At 41.1% G+C, this 22904-nt stretch overlaps 1 pseudogene; it reads right to left on the bottom strand.

Annotated features, from left to right (window-relative positions):
• Nucleotides 1-11437: 11437 nt before the first annotated feature.
• LOC130357497 (protein kinase C delta type-like) lies at nucleotides 11438-17344 on the bottom strand (annotated as a pseudogene).
• Nucleotides 17345-22904: the final 5560 nt, after the last annotated feature.

Raw genomic sequence — 22904 nt, 5'->3', positions numbered from 1 at the left:
TAGGTAAGATCATGTCTTAGGTCCATTCTGCGTGAGAACATAGGTGAGGAAAATGACCACGTGGAATCTCTGTGGGTGGAAATAAGAGGAGGGGCTAAGAATAATAAATGACTGATAAGTGTCTGTTATAAGTCGCCAAGTATAATGGAAGCAGCAGAAAACCTACTAATAAGACAAATAGATGTGGCAGCAAAGAAGGGTGACGTCTTTATTATGTGGGACTTTAGCTACCTTAATATAGACCTCCAGGTCCAGCAAGGAAAATGGTTTCTTGACAATAATAAAGGACAATGGGGGGGTATTTATGAAGCATTTTACCTATGTTTTCTTGGGTAAAATTGTTGCAATATTTTGGTGCAGTGTCTTTTTTACGAATTTTCATATACGCACATGTTTGGCTGTAGTTTGTGTGTTTTCAGTCAGGATTTTGCAGTGGTCAGGAATTTATGAAAATGAGTAAAATTTGGCACAACCCCTTTTAAAGCGCAAAAATACTCATCATAAAAAAAGTGGCATAAAAAATACACATTACAAAAATGTGTTCAAATTACTCATTAATATAAGCAGATCACCTTGTTATTTAAAAAAATAAATAAATATATATATATATATATATATATATATATATATATTTACTACTGCATAATTGTACCAAACTTTTGGAACGGATTCACAGCTTAGCTCCATTGTCACAGTAAACCAGCGAATCTGCTGGTTTACTATAACCTTTATGCTGAGCTGAGCGCTATGCGCCTGCTCAGCAAGAAGAAAGTTAATTAGCCCCTCTAGTGATGCTGTTGGCTGCGAGCAAAGCTAAGCCCCGACAGTGCCCGGTTCGTGCGAGCCAAACCTGACAATCTTCGAAAGTTCGGCTACTTAAATCTTGCTTAACTCTATTTACAATATTGTAATGTTTAGGCACAGGTGTCCAGAAACGCACAAGGGTGTTGGCTCAAACACTGTAGTCACGTGAACAAGTGGAATCCTCGGCAAGATCCATACAAAAAATCTAATTTCCCATTTAGAAAGCATTAAAAATACAAACAAAACAGCATTTTGCATATATGTCTTAGAACAGACTGACGGGTTTCCATGACCCATGTGCTCTTAGTCATAGTCACAGTAGGTTGCTAATGCTGCCTCACTATAATTGCTTTATTGGTGATAAATCTGGTGACCAGTCAGGACAAGAAAGTGTTGCAATCTATTGGAGACTTTGCTGGGAAACCCTTGCTATGTATGTGGGTTAGCATTATCCTGCTGAAAAATGCTAGTTAGAAGCCATGAAAGGTGACGTATGTGGCTACTGGATGTCCTGTACATATCATTGAGCTGTTATTGTCCCTCTACTAGGAGTGACTGACTGTCATATATATGGTGCCCAAGATCATCACACCAGCAGTTGCTGCTCCACAGCAAAGACCGTATTAAGGTTCTTACCATGAGGCATCCATACTCCAACCCTACTGTTGCCAAACAGAACGTGGATTTATCACTAAAGACATACGGTTCTAGTCTGTAACTTTCCAGGTTTCTTATTTACAATAACTCTGCAAATCAATTACGATGGTCGGGCGACCGCCTATTATATGCAATGGCTCCCCAGATCATTCCACATGAAAAAGGCAGCAGCACTGCAGCAATAAAAATTCCTTCCATGGGACTTTTATAAGCAAGTGAAGACAACATCTAATCTGCATGATTACTATTCCATCAAGTGTAAATAAGAAGCTCTAAACAGTGTTCACATAATACGTACACAAAAAGTGAAACATAAATATATGAAAAAACTTCATAATCAAATTAAAGGGGTACTCCATTGCTATCTTGGCAATCTCGGGCATTGCACCCGGTTGTTCTGAACATTCATGTTCAAGACGTCAGCAGTGCTAGGTTTCAGAGCGGCCGTGGTCGATCTCCCCCTCCATTCAAGTCTATGGGAGAGAGGGAGATACAGCCTTTGCGTATATCCATATCCCCCATAGAAATATATGAAGGGGACTATTACAGGAAATCTTCAGATTGCATACACTGTTCAATGCTATGCCATAGCATAGCATTGAACTGTGTTATTGGTGCTCCATTGCTCCAGCTTGCCATGGCTGACTGGAGCTTTGGATTACCAATCAGATGGCGAGGAGGCAGGCAAGGGCCCTCCCGCCATCCTCTAAGCTGATCAACGTAGTGGTCCCAATAAGCACTGCTGAGCAGCCGAGAAGTGTTTTTTAACATTCTAGATTCTTCGAAGGGGTTAATGCCGGGCATCACCATGTTCTGGCTATAGTCACAGGTCCCGATGGGACCACCCCGCTATGACCCGTCTTATTTAAAATCCATTATTGCAGATTTTGCTATAGATCCAAAGGTCATCTATTTTCCGCAGTAAAATCAGCTATAAGACATTACATTGCAGATTTAATTGCAGGTTTTGACTTCCCTACTGAAGAGAATGAGAAGATGTCATGATAAACCCTCAACGTATCCATTTGCTTCTGCTACAATTCACATGGCCAATCAATATCCATGCCGATTCTGCACAGAATATTTGCATATTGTGTAGATGAGATTTGTTGAAAACAAATCCACTTTGCAAGTAATTTTTAAATTGAAGATTTCCCTCCCACAAAATCCAGAATGATAATCTGCAGCTTATTCGCTCGATATGAAAATACAAAAATAAAAGGCTAAGAGACACTCGGGGTGGGGGTGGGGTGAGGTATTCAAAACGAAATCCTTCTGCATGGTTGAAAAAGTGGAGCGAGGCACAAGGAATCAGGTATTTGCAAATTTGATGTTGCCGATTTGATTCTTGTGGAGTTCATGCTGCAGATTTGAAGCTGCAGATCTAATGCTGTGGATTTAATGCTGTGGTTTGATGCTGCAGATGTAATGTTGCAGATTTTATGCGGATTTGTTACTACAGATGTCAGCTATTTATATTCTCTATTTCTGCTGTAAGAAACCTGCAGCATCAAATCCGCCGTTCCTTTAGTAGGTTTCTGATGGACTTCCCTGCAGATTGTGGAAATACATGGACATTGGATATTATTTGTCAGTCTGTTGAAAAAAACAACAACAAGATAATACAAAGCAGAAAACATGAGAACACACACCATTGACACTGTACCTGATCATATATGTGATCCCAGCTCCTGAAGTCACCATTGCTTTCCATAACGCTGACCTCATCGATACCATGGCCAACAGTTCTCCACTTGTTTCCAGTTCTTACCGCCACTACCGCTGACACTCAACCATTGATACAACGTGTTTTATGTAAATCAGTCACAGATCATGTGGCACAAACATCGGGATTACGGCCAGCTCCCTCCACTTTGTAGAACACACCCTGCAGCCATTTAATACATGAATTCTTATTTGTATGGCATTATGCTTCTCATTATTCATGATATTGTTGCGCACATAATTAGCTATGTTCCTCTCGTTCCTCCCCCATGTTATTACAAAATGTTCGGCATCCATAGCCCGGGGGAGGATATCATTAGTACATTACAATAAATTATGACCCTAAGTGCGATGTGAGTGGGGAAAATAACATCTCCACTTTGTAATGGAATCACAATTGTGTGTGCAGTACTTGCTGGGTTAATATGCTCCATGCTTTATTGCTGTGTTTATTCTGAAAACTTTATTTACAGTGTCGCCGGGTTGTAAATTTACCCTTTGCATAAAGTACCGGTGGATTAAGTGTTTTTTTAGAGCCTTGGGAGATTTACTTGATGCAGTTGTTTAAAGCAGGTGAAGATTGTTTTTATTTCTCATTCATATGGAATTGCTGTAAATTATGTCACCCCGCAAAGGTTTCTGAGCGATGATTTAAGGACTCCATAACTTCTGTCTATTTTTTTACATCATTCTAGCCAGCATGTGATGAAGACAAAAAATATAATATATATATATATACCTGACTGCGTTCTCTCTGTTTGTCAAATGTTCACAAAAGTGGGATTAGGTTGATGGAGAGCTTGTTTCTAATTTGCTCTCAATACACAAGGGGGAGATAGATTTAAGGAAATAGCTGATGTTGTCAGCATATAACATTGGGTAGAGTTCACTAAACTTTTCTACTGTGATATGTTTGCCTTCTAGCAACAGATATGACACCATCTAAATGTATTTTGGGACTTCCTGAGGACCCGTGGTCCCTTAGTGGACCTGCAAGACAATAATAATCATATTGATTGATAGCCCATGTTGTGGTATTTTACCATGACCTCACTGAGGTTTACCATGAGACCAGGATGAACTTAAAGGGGTACTCCCACCCTAGACATCTTATCCCCTATCCAAAGGATAGGGGATAAGATGTCTGACGCCGGGGGTCCAGCCGCTGGGGACCCCCGCAATGTTGCATGCGGCACCCACCTGTTTTTTGTCCGGTAGAGCTGGAGGGTCTCGGTCGCAACCACGTGAACGGAAGTCCGTGATGCCAGGACTCCACCCCCGTGTGACGTCACGCCCTGTCCCCTCAATACAAGTCTATGGGAGGGGGCATGACCCTCCAGAGCTTCCGGACAAGAAACAGGTGGGTGCCGCATGCAACATTGCAGGGGTCCCCAGCGGTGGGACCCCCGCGGTCAGACTATCCTTTGGATAGGGGATAAGATGTCTAGGGTGGGAGTATTTTTTTGTAAATCACCTGGTGCCAGAGAGTTAAACAGATTTGTAAATTACTTCTATTTAAAAATCTTAATCCTTCCAGGATTTATCAGCTGCTGATGGTTCCAGAGGAAGTTCTTTTCTTTTTGAATTTCTTTTCTGTCTGGCCACAGTTCTCTCTGCTGACACCTCTGTCCATGTCAGGAACTGTCCAGAGCAAGAGAGGTTTGCTATGGGGATTTTCTCCAGCTCTGGACAGTTCCTGAAATGGACAGAGGTGTCAGCAGAGATCACTGTGGTCAGACAGAAAAAAAATTCAAAAAGAAAAGAAATTTCTCTGTAGTATACAGCAGCTGATCAGTACTGGAAGGATTAAGATTTTAAAAATAAGTAATTTACAAATCTGTTTAACTTTCTGGCACCAGTTGATTAACAATTTTTTTTCCCACTGGAGTACCCCTTTAAGACGCCTTATTGTACAGCACTATGTTTTTGCTGTTGGTGTAGAATAAGTCCGACCTGGGTGTCTAATGACGGCCGAGCTCCTGCTTTAATGGCTGGGAACAATGGAACCTCAAATTACCTCCATTTAAGACTTTGATTTTTGCAGTCAAGAGCGACTAAACCATGATCAAAGTGTGGGGGGCTTCCTCCATTAGTTTGGTCACTGGTATTTCAAGTGACACATTTGGGTAAATTGGGGAACCCCAGTGGACTCCTAAGGTCCCCAGGGCTGTCTATTTACTCAAAGAGCTCAGTCAAACAGGCCTATGTGACCCTTTGTAATAGGGCCAGCGATAAGCTGATGAATGAGGATTGTAGGGTTTTGCCCTGCTTAAAAATATTTGCCCATACAGCTCCCTGATGAATGACAGCAGCAAAGGGAAGCAAGAATGATCTAGCGATCATGTGAACAAAAGCCAGGCTCAGTAAGCGAGCCCTGGTTGTTGTATTTGCCTGTTATCAAACTCAAGAAGCGCTGTGCAGTGGGACCAGCTGTAGAAAAATGATAGCGGATGGGGGGAACAAGACAGGTAAGTATAGGATCCCCCCAAGCTGAGCACATTGTTTAATCATGATCTTTTGTTTCCAGTCACCATTACGTTGTACCTCATAACCACTTGACCATGTATTCAATGATTGGCTATTAATATGAATTCATAAGAATGTTTTATTATATATCTCCTCCCAAAGGTGATTTTGGAATATTGAGAAACTGCATGAAGCACATATGAGGAGTTAGAGTAGATACCGTAGATGTGTCATTGACCACTAGGGCTTCACAGTGCCATGATTAAGGATCTTGGCTGATCCAAAATACGTCAGTGTTGTTATCCTGTCTGCTGTATCTTACTACATGATTGAGTAAAGTGTTCCTGTTGTTGCATCATGTCCACTTAGGTTAATCCCTTCATGTTTGAAAAATGTACATAAAATAAGATGATCTCAGAGTTCTAAGCCATTTTTTTCCAACCAGTGTGTCTTCAGCTGTGATCTGTAAAGGAATCATGCAGCAAGTGTAAAATTCTCCTGCAGCGCTACCACTGGGGAAATGAAATATTGAATGGTGCCCACTGGAATGAATGGGCTGTTCATGCAATGCACTGACACATTCTGAGTCTACCAGAGCGATAGTTCCCCCAGGCGTGCGTGTACCACCAGGGTACTTAGCAGTTATCCTGGGGGTACTTGAAAATAAATCTGTAATGACGGCTGCAGTCACTTGTCACTGCTTCAAAAGCAGAGGAGAATTAGGCAGTGGCTGCTGGTACTGTGTAGTAAAGAAATTGGATCAGCTCACCATAAAATTCAAATATCATGGTATCCAGCACAACTTCTCCTCGTAGAAGCTCGAAGAAAAACACTGAGGCTGGGTCCTCAGGTGAATCAATCACGAAAAATTAAGGTGGACGTCTGGCTCCCAACTCAGGCTAAAATCCTATTTTTATTCAAAGAGTTAAAAAGCGCAGCAAACACAACAATGGAATAAAAACACACAAACGAAACACACCAATGCGTTTCGACTTGTTAACAAGTCTTAGTTACGGCACCGTATTGTGACAAAATCTAGCTATATATACCCATCACCTGTCATGACATCATCCGCATTAAGGACCGCCTATCCTATCCTGTAAATCTCTACCATATGTACTGTACTTCTTTAAATGATGAGCTACTGCTATAATAGCATTTCCATGAGGGATACAAGTGTAGAGTGCTACAATGTCACATGTCCTCCAGCTTTGATCCTCAGACCATGTCATAGACCCTACAGCTTGTAGCTGTGATTTCGTGTCCTGGATATAGCTCGTTGTTTGGGACACCAACGGCTGTAGGAGTCCATCCATCCAGGCAAGTCTTTCAAGTAACGAGTCAATACCAGCTACAATGGGCCTGAGAGGTGGAGGAAATTTATTCGTATGTAGTTTCGGTAGAGCATGAAAAATGGGACATTTGGAATAAGCCGGTGATAAATATTTTGCCGGTTTAGTTGTAATAATAGATAAAACTACTCCTTCTCCCAAAATAATCTGTAATTTGATGTAATTGTACACCCTTCCCTCTATTAACTCTGAATTCCTTCATAGAATATTTAAAAACAGTCAAAAACCCTTTAACCCCTTAAGGACACAGCCCATTGTGACCTTGAGGACCATAGCATTTTTTGCACATCTGACCACTGTCACTTTAATTAAGCACTAATAACTCTGGGATGCTATTCCTAATCATTCTGATTTTGAAATTTTTTTTTTCCGTGACATATTCTACTTACATTTTTGTCAATTTTCGTCGATACTTGCATCATTTCTTGAATTTCAAAAATTTCGGGAAAAATTAGAAAATTTGGAATTTTTCAATGTTTGAAGCTCTCTGCTTGTAAGAAAAATAAACATACCAAATAAACTATATATTGATTCACATATACAATATATCTACTTTATGTTGGCATCATAAAATTGACATGTTTTTACTTTTGGAAGACATCAGAGGGCTTTAAAGTTTAGCAGCAATTTTCCAATTTTTCACGAAATTTTCCAAATCTGAATTTTTCAAAGACCAGTTCAGTAATGAAGTGGAATTGAGGGGCCTTCATATTAGAAATACCCCATAAATGAACCCATTATAGAAACTGCACCCCTAAAAGTATTCAAAATTCAGAAAGCGTGTTAACCCTTTAGGTGCTTACCAGGAATAGCAGAAAAGTGAAGGAGACAATTCAAAATCTTCATTTTTTACACTCGCATGTTCTTGTAGACCCAGTTTTTGAATTTTTACAAGGGGTAAAATTTCACTAAAATGCTGTTTTAGGAGAATAGGTAATAGGAGAAAATGCCCCCCAAAATTTGGAACCCAATTTCTTCTGAGCATGGAAATACCCCATGTGTGGATGCAAAGTGCTCTTCAGGCACACTGCATTGCTCAGAAGAGAAGGAGCCACATTTGGCTTTTTTAAAACAAAATTTGCTGAAATTATTATTCACATTTAGAAAGCCCCTATGCTGCGAAAACAGCAAAAAAAAAAAAAAAAAAAAAAAAAAAAAACAAGGAACATAACAAGGGGTACAGTGATCCTTTACACCCCACTGGTGTTTGACAAATTTCTGCTAAAGTTGGATGTGAAAATGAAAAAAAAATAATTACACTAAAATGCTGGTGTTATCCCACATTTTTCATTTGCACAATAGGTAATAGAAGAAAATGCCTCCCAAAATTTGTAACACCATTTCTTCTGGGTAAGGAAATACCCCATATGTGGATGTAAAGTCCTCTGCGGGTGAACTACAATGCTCAGAAGAGAAGGAGAGCCATTGAGCTTTTGGAGAGAGAATTTTTTGGAATGGAAGTCGGGGGCCATGTGCGTTTACAAAGCCCCCATGGTGCCAGAACAGTGGACCTACCCCCCCACATGTGATCCCCATCTGTGAGCAGACTACAATGCTCAGAAGAGAAGGAGTGCCATTGGGCATTTGAAGAGAGAATGTGTCCGAAATTTAAGGCCATGTGTGTTTACAAACCCCCCCCCCCCCACATGTGACCCCATTTTGAAAACTACACCCCTCACAGAATTTAATAAGGGGTGCAGTGAGCATTTACACCCCACTGGCGTTTGATAGATATTTGGAACTGTTCCAAAAATCTGTCAGACTCCTGTGGGGGGTAAATGTTCACTACACCCCTTATTACATTAAGTGAGGGGTTTAGTTTCCAAAATGGGGTCACATGTGGGGGGCTTTGTAAACACACATGGTCCCTGACTTCCATTCCAAACAAATTCTCTCACAGAGCACTTTACATCCACATATGGGGTATTTCCATACTCAGAAGAAATGAGGTTACAAATTTTGTTGTTGTTTTTTCCCTTGTGAAAATGAAAAATGTAGGGTAACACCAGCATTTTTGTGATTTTTTTTTTTCATTTTCACATCCAACTTTAACGAAAATTCGTTAAACACATGTGGGGTGTTAAGGCTCACTATACCCCTTGTTACATTTCGTGAGGGGTGTAGCTTCCAAAATGGGGTCACATCTGGGTACTTACTATTTTGTGTTTGTGTCAGAACCGCTGTAAAATCAGCAGCCCCTTTGCAAATCACCAATTTAGGCTTCAAATGTACAAAGTGTGCCCTAACTCCTCCCTGTTGTGCACCCGCAGAGCATTTTACGTCCACATATGAGGTATTTCCGTACTCAGGAGAAATTGCGTTACAAATTTTGGGGGTCTTTTTTTCCTTTTACCTCTTGCGAAAGTGAAAAGTATGGGGCAACACCAGCATGTTAGTGTAAAGAATGTTTGTTTTTACACTAACATCCTGGTGTAGAACCCAACTGGTAAAAGTAGAAAAAGTCCCGAGTACGGAAATACCCCATATGTGGCACTAAACTTTTGCCTTGAAATCAGTCAGGGCTCCGAAGTGAGAGAGCGCCATGCACATTGAGACCTGAGTTAGGGATTTGCATAGGGATGGACCTGGATACAAGCATTACACTTGCCTCTGATGCAAAAAAATAACCTACGGTGGCAGTGTTCCCTAAACAGGGTGCCTCCAGGGTGCAAACCACCCAGCATGCCTGGACAGTCAATGGCTGGCAATACTGGGAGTTGCTGTTTTCCAACAGCTAGCTGGATGCTCCATTTTGGAAACAGTGCCGTACGAGACGTTTTTAATTTTTATTGTGGGGGGGGGAGGTATATGTAGTATTTTACTTTTTATTTTGTGTAGCGTAGTGTTTTTAAGGATACATTCACACGGACGGGGGTTTACAGCAAGTTTCTCACTGGGAGTTTGAGCTGCGGAGGAAAATTTGCCACATCTCAAACTTGTATAGGGAAACTCACTGTAAACCCCCGCCCGTGTGCATTGACCCTGTACATTCACATGGGGGGGGGGGGGGGGGGCAAACCTCCAGCTGTTGCACAACTACAGCTCTCAGCATGCCTTTTGGATGTCCATGCATGCTGGGAGTTGTAGTTATGCAACAGTTGGAGGAACACTGGTTGCAAAACACTGAGAGTTTGTTAATTAACTCAGTGTTTCGCAACCAGTGTGCCTCCAGCTGTTGCAAAACTGCAACTCTCTGCATGTACGGTCTGTCAGTGCATGCTGGGAGTTGTAGTTTGCAAGAGCTGGAGGCACACTGGTTGTGAAACAATGAGTTAGGTAACAAATTCTGTATTTCGCAACCAGTGTGCCTTCAGCTGTTGCAAAACTACAACTACAGCCCTTCGGCTGTTAATGCATGCTGGGAGCTGTAGCTATGCAACAGATGGAGGCACACTACTACAACTCCCAGGATGCCCTTTGGTTGTCCATGCATGCTGGGAGTTGCAGTTATGCAGCAGCTGGAGGCACACTTTTTTTAAGTCCCAGGATGCACAAACAGCCAAAGGGCATGCTGGGAGTTGTAGTTTTGCCACCAGCTGATGCAAAACTATAACTCCCAGCATGCCCTTTGATGTGCATGCTGTGAGTTGTTGCTAAGCATCAGCAGGAGGCAAATAAACTCACCTTCTCTGCCTCTGCCAACAACTCCAGGGACCCTCAAAGCCAATGCCAGGGACCCCGGCCTGCCCTGATGGACAGTTAAGGGACCCCCGACTGCCCCAGCAGTCTCGGTGATTGATCGGTTGTCCGGACCAATCAATCGCGCAACCGTGAAATGTCAACTGTGCCACCTCACTCCTGCTGGGTAAGGGTGATTGGGGTTGTCTTGAACAGCCCTAATCACCCTTTTTCCCGGTCACCTGGTCACCGGAGACCCGATTGACCGGGAATTGCCGCAGATCGCCAGTCTGAATTGACATGGGGTGAGGAAGGGGTCTCAGGACCCAACAGGGGTTTGCATGGGATGTCTGAGAGATTCTAGCAGGCATCCCGTTTCATTCAACACCTGGATAACGGCGGTGAACGGAAACATTCAGGGCGTACAGGTACGCCCTGGGTATACCTGTACGCCTGGTGTCCGGGATGGATTAAATTTAACATAGAAACCTTACGGTCGCTTCTGATCGATTAAAAAAATTTGCTGAATTTTAGGGTGCACCAGATACGTTTAGTAATCCTTTAATTTGCTACCTCAGTCTGGACTCTGGAAGAATGTATTTTTTCTTTTTTCAGGTTTAACCTTAAACTTTATTTAGCCAGGAAATGCAAAAAAAATTGCACAATCCATAGGTAAGTAACAGCCGGTAAAATAAGTCACATCTGGTAATAAAGTCACATCCAATCAATTAGTCACTTCCGATTATTAAGTCATATCCGATAATAAAGTCACATCCGATAAGTCATGTCCGGTATTTTCTCTTCTAGCCAATTTTTCAGTGGTTCTCCCAGTCTGTGTATCTATCTTTGCTGTCAATTATTTCCTGCATTCATGGGTTAATTAAAGAAAACCCACATAATTCTGTTTTGTCCTTTGAATCCATCTGGCCTTCACTGAAGGAGATGGGATAATTCTTGTTGAGAACCTTCTGATCAAAGTTGCTGATGTCACTAGGAGATTCCACTTTTGGCTTAAAAGGAGTCTCGACTTCTCTCCTCTCTAGTGCCGTCCAGTTTATAGCATTAAAAATGGGATGAAGCCTTATATTCTCTGTGACACCTAATCTTTTGGTGAGATCTTTGTCTAGAAGTTGTTGTAGGATGTCTTTTTATTATTCAGTTATCCAGCTTTGATAGTTAGGCATATCTTCTTTAATTAAATTAAAGGTATTATATATGTTACTCCCTAGGAATGGCAGCTCTCCTATTAGCATACTGTAGAGAAGAATGCCAAAGGCCCACCCGTCCACAAAAAAAGTGTACCTTTGCTTAAGCAATATCTCTGGAGCCATGTACTCTGGAGTCCTACAGAATGAGTTGGATTTTCTATCGTTGGAAATGTTCTCTTTGCTTAGTCCAAAATCTGTGAGTTTGATGTGGCCGTCCTTATCTAACATTTCGTTCTCCAATTTCCGATCCCTATGAATAATGTTTTTGGAATGCAAAAACTGTAAGCTGGATGATGTTTCAGCTTCATAGAAAGTAGCCCTGTGCAGATCAAATCTTCTCTGGTCATTCAGGTGACCGAGCAGGTCTCCTCCATTTAGCAGTTCCATGACAAAAAACAGATGTGTCTTGGTCTGAAAGCTGCAGTAAAGGCGAGTGAGAAATGGGTGTTCCCAGGCCAATGCAAGAATACGTTTCTAATCATTGGAGCCTCCTCCTTTTTAACCCTTCCCTTCTTCAAGGCCTTTATAGCAAAAAACAAATTTTTGCCTTTCAGTTGAGATAAAACAACCTTCCCATAGCTGCCTTTCCCAAGTACCTTATGGAAGATGAAGTAATCTACGCTGACACATTTTCGAAGGCACTATCATTCTGGTTGTCTACTGGTTTCTCCACGATAACTTCTATGTTATGGTCTTCTGCAGATTGTTTTTCATTGTTTAGTGTTTGTACTACAACTTCCTCCAAGTTGTCATTTTCTGCAGATTGCTTTTTATTGTTTGGTGTCTCTATAGCAACTTCCTCCAAGTTGTCATCTTCTGTAGATTTATATTTCTTTTTAACCACTTAAGGGCCCAGGGCATACCTGTATGCCCTGAGTCCACTCCCGTTCTATAAAGCAGGGCCACGTGGTTCCACGGCCACGGCCTCTAACAACGTCCGGGACCCGTGGCTAATAGCACGTGGTACTAACCCGATGTTCAAAAGTGAAAGTAAACTAATGTCGGTTAGCTCAGGGGGCTGTTCGGGACTGCCACGGGGGAATCGCGGCTTCCCGAACAACTGTTGGACACAAGGAGGGTCCCTTTACCTGCCTCCTGGTATCCAATCACCAAATGACTGCTCAGTGCCTGATATCCAGGCATGAGCAGTCAAGCGGGAGAATTATCGATCAATAGTTTCCTATGAGAAACCATTGATCAATGTAAAAGATCAGTGTGTGCAGTCTTATAGTGAATAAAGATAATGTAACCCCTTCCCTAATAAAAGTTAGAATCACCCCTTTTCCCTTTAAAAATAAAAAATAAAACTGTGTAAATAAAAATAAACATATGTGGTATCACTGCGTGCGGAAATGTCCGAACTATAAAAATATATTGTTAATTAATCCACACGGTCAATGGCATACGCGCAAACAAATTCCAAAATAGCGTATTTTTGGTCACATTTTACATCCTGAAAAAATGAATAAAAAACGATCAATATGTCCAATAAAAATATACTTCTAAAAACTTCAGATCACGGTGCAATAAATGAGCTCTCATACCGCTCCATACGCAGAAAAATAAAAAAGTTATAGGGGTCAAAAGATGACAATTTTAAACGTATACATTTTCTTGCATGTAGTTATGATTTTTTTTCAGACTTATGAAAAAATCAAACCTATATAAGTAGGGCATCATTTTACTTGTATGGACCTACAGAATAAAGATAATGTACTGCATAGAAACGGAAGCCTCAAAAGTTACAAAATGGAATTTTTTCTTCAATTTTGAAAAGGATTTTCTTTCCGTTTTGCTGTAGATTTTTTGGTAAAATGACTGATGTAATTATAAAGTAGAATTGGTGGTGCAAATAATAAGCCATCATATGGATTTTTAGGTGAAAAATTGAAAGAATTATGATTTTTTAAAGATAAGGAAGAAAAAACGAAAGTGCAAAAATTGAAAAGTAGTTTAGCAACAGCTGGAGACACCCTGTTTGGGAATCACTGGCGTAAAATACCCTTATTTCCACCCCTATGCAATCCCTAATTTAGTCCTCAAATGTGCATGGCGCTCTCTCATTTAGGAGCCCTAAAAAAGACCCCCAAAATTTGTAACGCAATTTCTCCTGAGTACGGAAATACCCCATATGTGGGCGTAAAATGCTCTGCGGGCGCACAACAAGGCTCAGGAGTGAGAGTACACCATGTACATTTGAGGCCTAAATTGGTGATTTCTGCAAGGGTGGCTGAATTTACAGCGGTTCTGACATAAACACAAAAACATAAATACCCACATGTGACCCCATTTTGGAAACTACACCCCTCACGGAACATGACAAGGGGTATAGTGAGCCTTAACACTGCACAGGTGTTTGACACATTTTCATAAAATTTGGATGGGAAAATGAAAAAAAAAAAATTTTTCACTAAAATGTTGGTGTTACCCTAAGTTTTTCATTTTCACAAGGTAAAATAGGAAAACAGTTTGTAACCCCATTTCTTCTGAGTAAGAAAATACCCCATATGTGGATGTAAAGTGCTCTGTGGGCGAACTACAATGCTCAGAAGAGAAGGAGCGCCATTGGGATTTTGAAGAGAAAATTTGTCCGGAATTGAAGGCCACATGTGTTTACAAAGCCCCCATCATGCCAGAACAATTGACCCCCCCACATGTGACCCCATTTTGGAAACTACACCCCTCCTGTAATGTATTAAGGGGTGCCGTGAGCATTTATGCCCCACATGTGTCTGACAGATTTTTGGAACAGTGTAATTTTTCATTTGCACAGCCCTATGTTCCAAAGATCTGTCAAACGCCTGTGGGGTGTAAATACTCACTGCACCCCTTATTAAATTCTGTGAGAGGTGTAGTTTCCAAAATGGGGTCACATGTGGGGGGTCCACTGTTCTGGCATCACGGGGGGCTTTGTAAACACACATGGCCCCTGACTACCAGTCCAAACGAATTCTCTTTCCAAAAGCTCAATGGCGCTCCTTCTCTTCTGAGCATTGTAGTTCGCCAGCAGAGCACTTGACGTCCACACATGGGGTATTTCCATGCTCAGAAGAGATGAGGTTACACATTTTGGGGGTCATTTTCTCCTATTACCCCTTGTAAAAAATGACAATTAAGGGAAAAAACTGCATTTTAGTAAAAAAAGATTTTTTTTTTCATTTACACATCCAACCCACATGTACCCCTTGTTAAGTTCCTTAAGGGGTGTAGTTTCCAAAATATTATGTATGCCATGTGGGTATTTTTTTGCTGTTCTGGCACCACAGGGGCTTCCTAAATGCGACATGCCCCCCAAAAACCATTTCAGCAAAATTCACTCTCCAAAATCCCATTGTTGCTTCTTCCCTTCTGAGCCCTCTACTGCACCCGCCGAACAATTGACATACACATATGAAGTATTTCATTACTCGAGAGAAATTGGGTTACAAATTTTGGGGGGCTTTTTCTCCTATTACCACTTGTAAAAAATCAAAAACTGGGTCTACAAGAATGTAAAAAATGTGAATGTAAAAAATGAAGATTTTGAATTTTATCCTTCACTTTGCTGCTATTCCTGTGAAACACCTAAAGGGTTAACACACTTACTGAATGTCATTTTGGATACTTTGAGGGGTGCGGTTTTTATAATTAAGTCATTTGTGGGATATTTTTAATATGAAGGCCCTTCAAATCCACTTCAAAACTGAACTGGTCCCTGAAAAATTCCGATTTTGAAAATTTCGTGAAAAATTGGAAAATTGCTGCTGAACTTTGAAGCACGCTGATGTCTTCCAAAAGTAAAAAACATGTCAACTTTATGATGCAAATATAAAGTCGACATATTGTATATGTGAATCAATATATAATTTATTTGGAATGTCTATTTTCCTGTCAATCAGAGAGCTTCAAATTGAGAAAAATGCAAAATGTTTGCATTTTTCATCAAATTTTTGCATTTTTCACCAAGAAATGTTGCAAGTATCGATGAAAATTTACCACTACCATAAAGTAGAATATGTCACGAAAAAACTATCTCGGAATCAAAAGTAAAAGCATCCCAGAGTTATTAATGCTTAAATTGACAGTGGTCAGATTAGCAAAAAATGCTCCCGTCCTTAGGGTCATAATGGGCTCCGTCCCCAAGGGGTTAAGGGGTTAATACAGGTGTACAATATCACCCCGATCACTAACAGGGTCAATGATACACTCAGTATAGCAATATTATAAAACTCCATGATCAATCTCTATCTCGTCTGAGGCTGAGCTGCTTGAATAGAACCTTTCATCAGTATGTCCAGCATTGTGACATCATCACACTTGATGACATCATTACCCCTTCAGGACTGGGACAATTTTCATTTTTGCATTTTAGTTTTCCAGCCACAAGGTTTGTTTTTTGCTGACCGATTGTACTTTGTAATCACACCTTCTATGTTACCATAAAATGTACAGCGAAACCAAGAAAAATTTCATTTGTGGAGTAGGAATTAAAGAGAAAAAACAAAAAAAATTGCTACTTTTGCGTTTTTTTGTTTTTACATAGTGCAGTTCATGGTAAGCCTGGCATGTTCTCTTTATATTGTCATTTAATATGATTTCAGTGATACTCATATTTGCATTTGTTTTATACTATCACACTACTTTTAAAAAAAGTTAAATCTTTTTTTTTACAAAATAAATATGCTTACAATTACCTTATTCTGACCCTTATGACTTTTGAAATCTTCCATCTACTGGGCTTTTTGTGGGTCGGGTTGCACTGTGATCTACTGTTTTTAATGGAACCATTTACCATTTTGCTTTAGAATGGACTCATTGGGAGAGATTCATCAAATCCCAGGCAGAGTAAGAGTGAAGCAGCCGCCCACAGCAACCAGTCAGACCGCAGATCCCCTCTTTAAAAAGGCCTATGAAAAATGAAAGTAGCGATCTGACTGACCTCCATGGGCAACTTATCCACTCCTCCTCCACACTGGTCCAGACATACCTCTCCCATTACAGCATATTTATACAGCATACTTTTTTCATATTATAATGTAAGTCAATGGCAAAAAGATTCTGTAGCAAGGCGAACCGCAGAATCTGTTTTAGCATCTAACGTTTTTATTTTTATCCATTTCAAGAGTATATGCCAAATGTAAACACAGACACAGTGTGACTCTAGCCCTACTGTACACATTAAAACAACTCAGAGACCCGATTGACCAGGAAATGCCACAGATCGCTGGTCTGAATTGATTGTCGATTTGCGGCGATCACCGACAAGGGGGGAGGGGGGTCCCCAGGGGTCTGCACAGGATGCCTGCTGAGAGATTTCAGCAGGCATCCTGTTACGTTCACCACCCTGGTAACGACGGTGAACGGAAACTTTCAGGGCATACAGGTATGCCTTCGGTCCTTAAAGAGTAGCTCTTACCATCCTTTTTTTTTTGTTTCTGTCCCTGCCTATTGCCCATCTATCCCTAACCTCCTCCCTGCCTTTAATTTTTTTTTCACTATATTAAAAATGCCTTTTTGTCTGCCTGGTAGTGTGCTCACTACCAGGCAGACTTCCCCAGCAGGCGCGACATCACTGATGCCTGCTGGGGCAGACACTTCCGCCCTTGGTTCACCTATACAGGGTGCCTCCAGCTGTTTCACAGGCAGGGAGCGAGCGCAGGCTGAATGAGCGCAGGCTGAATGAATTTGGACCGATTGCCCGGCCGACATCGGTCCGAATTCAGGCGTGATGTCATGCGAGCCTGCAGCCGGCCCCTAGGAGGGAGACCCGTAGTGGCCGGTTTTCAAACGTAAATTACAACATATTAATAAAATAAAAAAATAATGAAAATATATTAGAGATATGTTGTAGTATATATGTACTACAACACATCAAAAAAAAAGTTGATGACAGTGCCCATTTAAATCCCAGGACTCCAGGGGGTACCTGTACGCCCTGTGTCCGGGACGGGTTAAGTACCGTATACAAGGATCATTGTACTGAATTCTGTATGTATATTTTTATTCAGTTGATCTTGAATAACATATTTTTCTTTATCTTTTTGAATTACCCATTAAGCTAAAACTACTGTATATATGTGAGCCAGCAGTAAATAATGGTTTCATGTGATGGCCAATTATCGGCTTCATTATACCGGTTCTATCTTGTGTAATAAGAGCGATGTATTGTAACGTCCTCCTTGTACACTAGCTGGATGTCTGTGCCATTAACTTACTCCACAGTCCGCGGTTGCTGTTTTTCTTCATTAGAGGCTTTTCTTATGACTCGTTCTTGTGATTTGGCTTTATTTCCAGTCCAAGGATTTTCATTCATACTTTCTTAATATTATGCTATTCCAGGTTGTTATAATGAGACCTTTAAGATTTCTTTCTTTTGCTGTTTTGCATTTTCATGGTGATAATTTACTGTCATTCATTCTTTTATTTATTTTATTTTTTTTTACACTTTTCTAAGGTTTAAGTATTTAAAATAAAACACTGTAATAAACATCAGCTTTGCTACGTTATGGTAACTTGATTTAAAGGAAGAATACTAATGTAGTAATCCCATATGGCCCCTAAGTATATTTACAGTATGAGGCTGGTTTTACATAAAGTATTTTTAGCCAAAACGTAGAAAAACCCTTTTTTCCATTATAGGTTTTGTGTTGGTTCCACTCCCGGTTTTGGCTACAAAATACTGCATGTGAACCAGCCTAAAGTTGAGGCAAAGCTAAATCTGTAGTCACTGAACCGTTTCTTCAATGCAACAGATATCTCTTTGACTGGAAAATTTTAAACTGGAAACTTAAAGGGGTATTCCGGCCAAAGGCATCTTATCCCCTATAAGATGTCCGATCGTGGGGGTCCTGTCGCTGGGACCCCCCCGCAATCTCTGTGCAGCACATGCATTCTACGTGGGGCTGCTGCTCCTATCTCAAAAACCTCTGTGTTTCCGGGACTGGAGAAGTGACGTCATGCCACGCCCTCTCATGACATGATGCCACGCCCCCTCAAGTCATGTTATGAAAGACGCCCCTCACAATCAGACATCTTCTCCCCTATCCTTTGCATGGGGATAAGATGTCTTTGGCCGAAATACCCTTTTAATGGCAGATGCACAAGATAAACCATAAATGCCTAATAGATGTGGGTCCACCTCTGGGAACTGCACCTACGCTATCTCAAGAACAATGTGCCCTCAGTCCTATATAACCTGGTTACATTAGATGGAGGTGGTCATGATGCTAAAAACAGCAAAGAGTAACTCCCATTGACTTTAAAAACATATCTGCTCAGTCACTGGCCTCAGTGGTTGGCTGACCAGGCAGGTCCTGCACTGACCTCTCGTCTCGGAAGCAGGCCAGAAGACCAGAAGGAGCTCCATAATATGAAGTTTTTTAAGGGACACTGGAATACCCCCTTAAGAAGGTGTGCTGAAAATTAGCCGTTTTATACTTTGTGCTCTAACATAAATCTTTAAACACTTCCCTGTACAGGGAGCATGAAATATATTTATGTTTAGATTTTGGTGAGTTTGGTGAAGCCCAACCCCAAGCAACCACATTAATTGCTCTGATATACATGAGACTTCTGCTCGATATGGACAATATGCACTGGCACATGGATCATTTTTTCTCTAAATCCAGGAGAAAAATACTGCAATGTGAATCAGCATAAAATTAGAGGATTAAGAAGTACAATTTAAGCCCACGGACTCCATATTACAAATTCATAGAATACAAATCCATAAGATAACTTGGTGCACAAGGCTTGTGAACTTAAACATGGCCGTAACATACACAAATCTGTTATTAGGTAGAAGAATCAATAGATACAATGGGCAGACAACATGATCTGGACTTTATGTGCTGTCAATATTGTCTGTGTTTCTGTTGTATTAAAGACAGGAGCAATTTCCACCAAGTATTTCTATACCTTCAGGCTTAAACCATTCCATAAAAAATGCATACAGATTAAAAATAGAAAGTCTGAGATTTTTTTAAATCTAAGCCCACTACTGAGTTATCCCACAAATTTTGATCTGAGAAAAGCAGCAGATATGATGATGTACGGAGGCAGCTCTGCACCAATAACATTATGCTTTTCTTTCTCCAACACAGAGCATTTCCATCTCTGTCATCTCTATAAAAGACTGGTTGTACCAGAACAGCCATCCATAGGTAATGGTATTGTCCACACTCCTGATAACTAACTCTGATCTTATTAATCAATTGTGTAGATCGCTGGATTGCCCATGCAGCCCTTACCCTTTAACATAGAGAGAGAGGTTGGATAAAATATCTAGAACATTAACAACAGATCACACATTTTATTACTAAGTGGTAGGACCTTTTGTTTTTAACATAATACAGCATATGTCATTGCCTTTTGCCACTGTGTGATGCAGTGCATCCTAGCCAATTAGCAGTGGTGAGCGCTTGATCAATCAGCTGTGACACATGCACTTACACCTCCCAGTGGCAGCATATTTATACTACAGTTCTAGGTCTGTGATTGAAGTTCTTACCCATAACTGCATTCCTGACTCCTGTATTCCCTATATACATATCCTGACCTGCCGTGACCTGACCTCTGCTTGTGACCTGACTCTGCCTTTGCCTGCTGACTTTGTACTACACTACCCTCCTGGTTTGACCTATTCTTGTCCTGACTCTGTTTCTGCAATATATTGTCACATCATCATTAATTATGACTTATAATTAATTACAAGACATAACAATTAGCAACGAGGATGGGATCCCTGTAAATAGTAGAATTGTACAGATTTAATTTAGATAAGAGAAACAGTTTCCAATTCTGATTTTGTACTGCACTTCCCTTTAGATTGGACTCTCTGGCTTGTTCTTGGTCCTGCTGATTTGCACCTTTCTGCTTGTGTGTTTCTGACCTGGCCTACCTGATTTCCCTGACACTCCTTAGCGATTTTAGGTATCGTTGCCCAGTTGGGGGCTGCAGTTTAGGGCGGATCATTCAAGTAGGTGGGGAAAGTAATTTGGGAAAGATTCAGCTCTGAATTGATCCCTTCCCTGGATGTGACAAATGTCCAATGCACCAAAAAATATAGATAGCAGCATAGTCATCCTTGAAGATTGCATTACCATCTGGGAAAAAACAACTGGACCAGAAGGTATAGTTGGTCACTTATAATTTCCAGATACTTCTGGGTTCATACTTAACCTTTGAGGACAACTATCATACACAACAAGTGCCATGTGTCGCACTTCAAAACATACAGCAGCCCTGCCATGCTTGAGAATGGTTCAAGACAGTCTACATTGTAGGCTTTATCTGGTTATCTCCAGACATACACTTGAGTTGGAAAAGTTGAAAAAAAAACTGGGAAACTTGACTCATCAGATCATATCACATTTTCATGTCTCCAGTGTCCATGTTTTGTAAACCACTGAACAGGCTATGTCATCAAACAGATTATATAATACTAGGGCCTTAAAAAGTGCAGAGTGCGCCATACGGACCATCTCCCACCACACCCCCACATCACTGCTCCTATCAGCCAACTGCTGTCCGGGCATGCTGGGAGTTGTAGTTTTGCAACATCTGGAGGTCCGCAGGTTGAAGACCACTCTTCCCCTTTCCTTACCTGGCTGCATTTTGGCAGGTCAGGTCAGACGGGGGGTCTTGCGGGCTGCGGTCAGTGAAGTAGATGAGTGACGTCCTCTCCCGGCTCCTTGCGCGGCATCAGGGATGTCACTTTTCGGCGGCGACTACAGGAAATTAAAAGTGATGTCACTGATGCCGTGCAGAGAAGCCGGCAGAGGACGTCACTCATCTGCTTCACTGACCGCAGCCTGCAAGACCACCTGACCTGACCTGCCGAAGCGCAGCCAGGTAAGGATAATAAAAAGAACTATAAAAAGCAGGGAAAAGGGGGAATGATGAGGGAGGGGGGAGGTAGGGAAAATGAAAAGTAAAACTGTCACTTGTTTTCTCCCGCACTATCCACAAGTACTGGTGGATAGTGCGGGAGACGCTGATTAAAAGGTAGGGTGAATCCGAACAAGGTAGGGCTCATTTTAAACAGAGTCTCCCGCACTATCCACCAGTACCTGTGGATAGTGCAGGAGAAAACAAGTGACAGTTTTCCAGAGCGGGGAGGAGAGGCCACTGGTCACTAATTTAAAGTGGCCGCGGCCGTGCTGCTAATACTTAACAAGCAGCCGCTGCAGCCTCTTTAAATCAGTGACCAGAAGATTTATCGGCATCTAACACGCAGGCAGGCTTTTTTCCTTAAATTTAAGTTTTAAAAGTGCGTGTTATACGCCGATAAATACGGTAATACTGGTGTCTTCTCATACTGGTACACCATCCCTTTTGATATGACTGTGAAGCCCCTACCCCGTTTTCATGGCACTCAGACTTGCCTGAATATTTGTCAATGCATTTACACCAGAAAACTGGCATAGGTAAACTGGATTGTAAGTTACATTGAATTTACTAGGCTGATATAGCAGCTCTTTGAAAGTAATGGTACTTCAGGAATAATAGTAGTGTCCTTATTTTCATATACTTTTCTTCAGCCACTAAATATGTCTCTGTATTGTGTTAGCAATGCTTCTTGTCTTGAATAAATACACAAAGAAGAAACAAACAACCCACATCTGGTATTACTAAATCAGGGTCTGGAAAATTGTTAAATGAGAAGATAAAACAATTGAGGGCATATAAGGTAAAGAAGTAGTGAGCCGACTTCAGCCAGGATTATTCTTTATAGATCCCAGACTATGATTAAGTGGCCTTTAAATCCACAGTCCAATGTCTATTGCTACTGTTTAGAGGGCCATAAAGTCTAAATGCACAGTATAATAGAGTGCAAACAAGTATAAGACTCTTACAAGTACATATATACAATTTAATACAGGATGCACAAGATATCTCCTTATGTGCTCACTTATCAATGGCTCTACTATATCCTTATTACCCAGGTGTCATGCACCCATGGACTCGCAATGGTTTTGTGCTATAAATCTATAGGCATATGTTCAGCACCACATCATATGGGAATTACCTCCCAGAAGCTTTGCATTGGAACATGGCACAATTCTCTGTGTAATTCCATGTAGAATCAAAGAAT

This window comes from Hyla sarda, chromosome 2, assembly GCF_029499605.1.
Source record: "Hyla sarda isolate aHylSar1 chromosome 2, aHylSar1.hap1, whole genome shotgun sequence".
In the NCBI taxonomy this organism is placed as follows: domain Eukaryota; kingdom Metazoa; phylum Chordata; class Amphibia; order Anura; family Hylidae; genus Hyla; species Hyla sarda.
The sequence above is the reverse complement of the archived record's forward strand: the minus strand, read 5'-3'. Positions and strand labels throughout refer to the sequence as shown.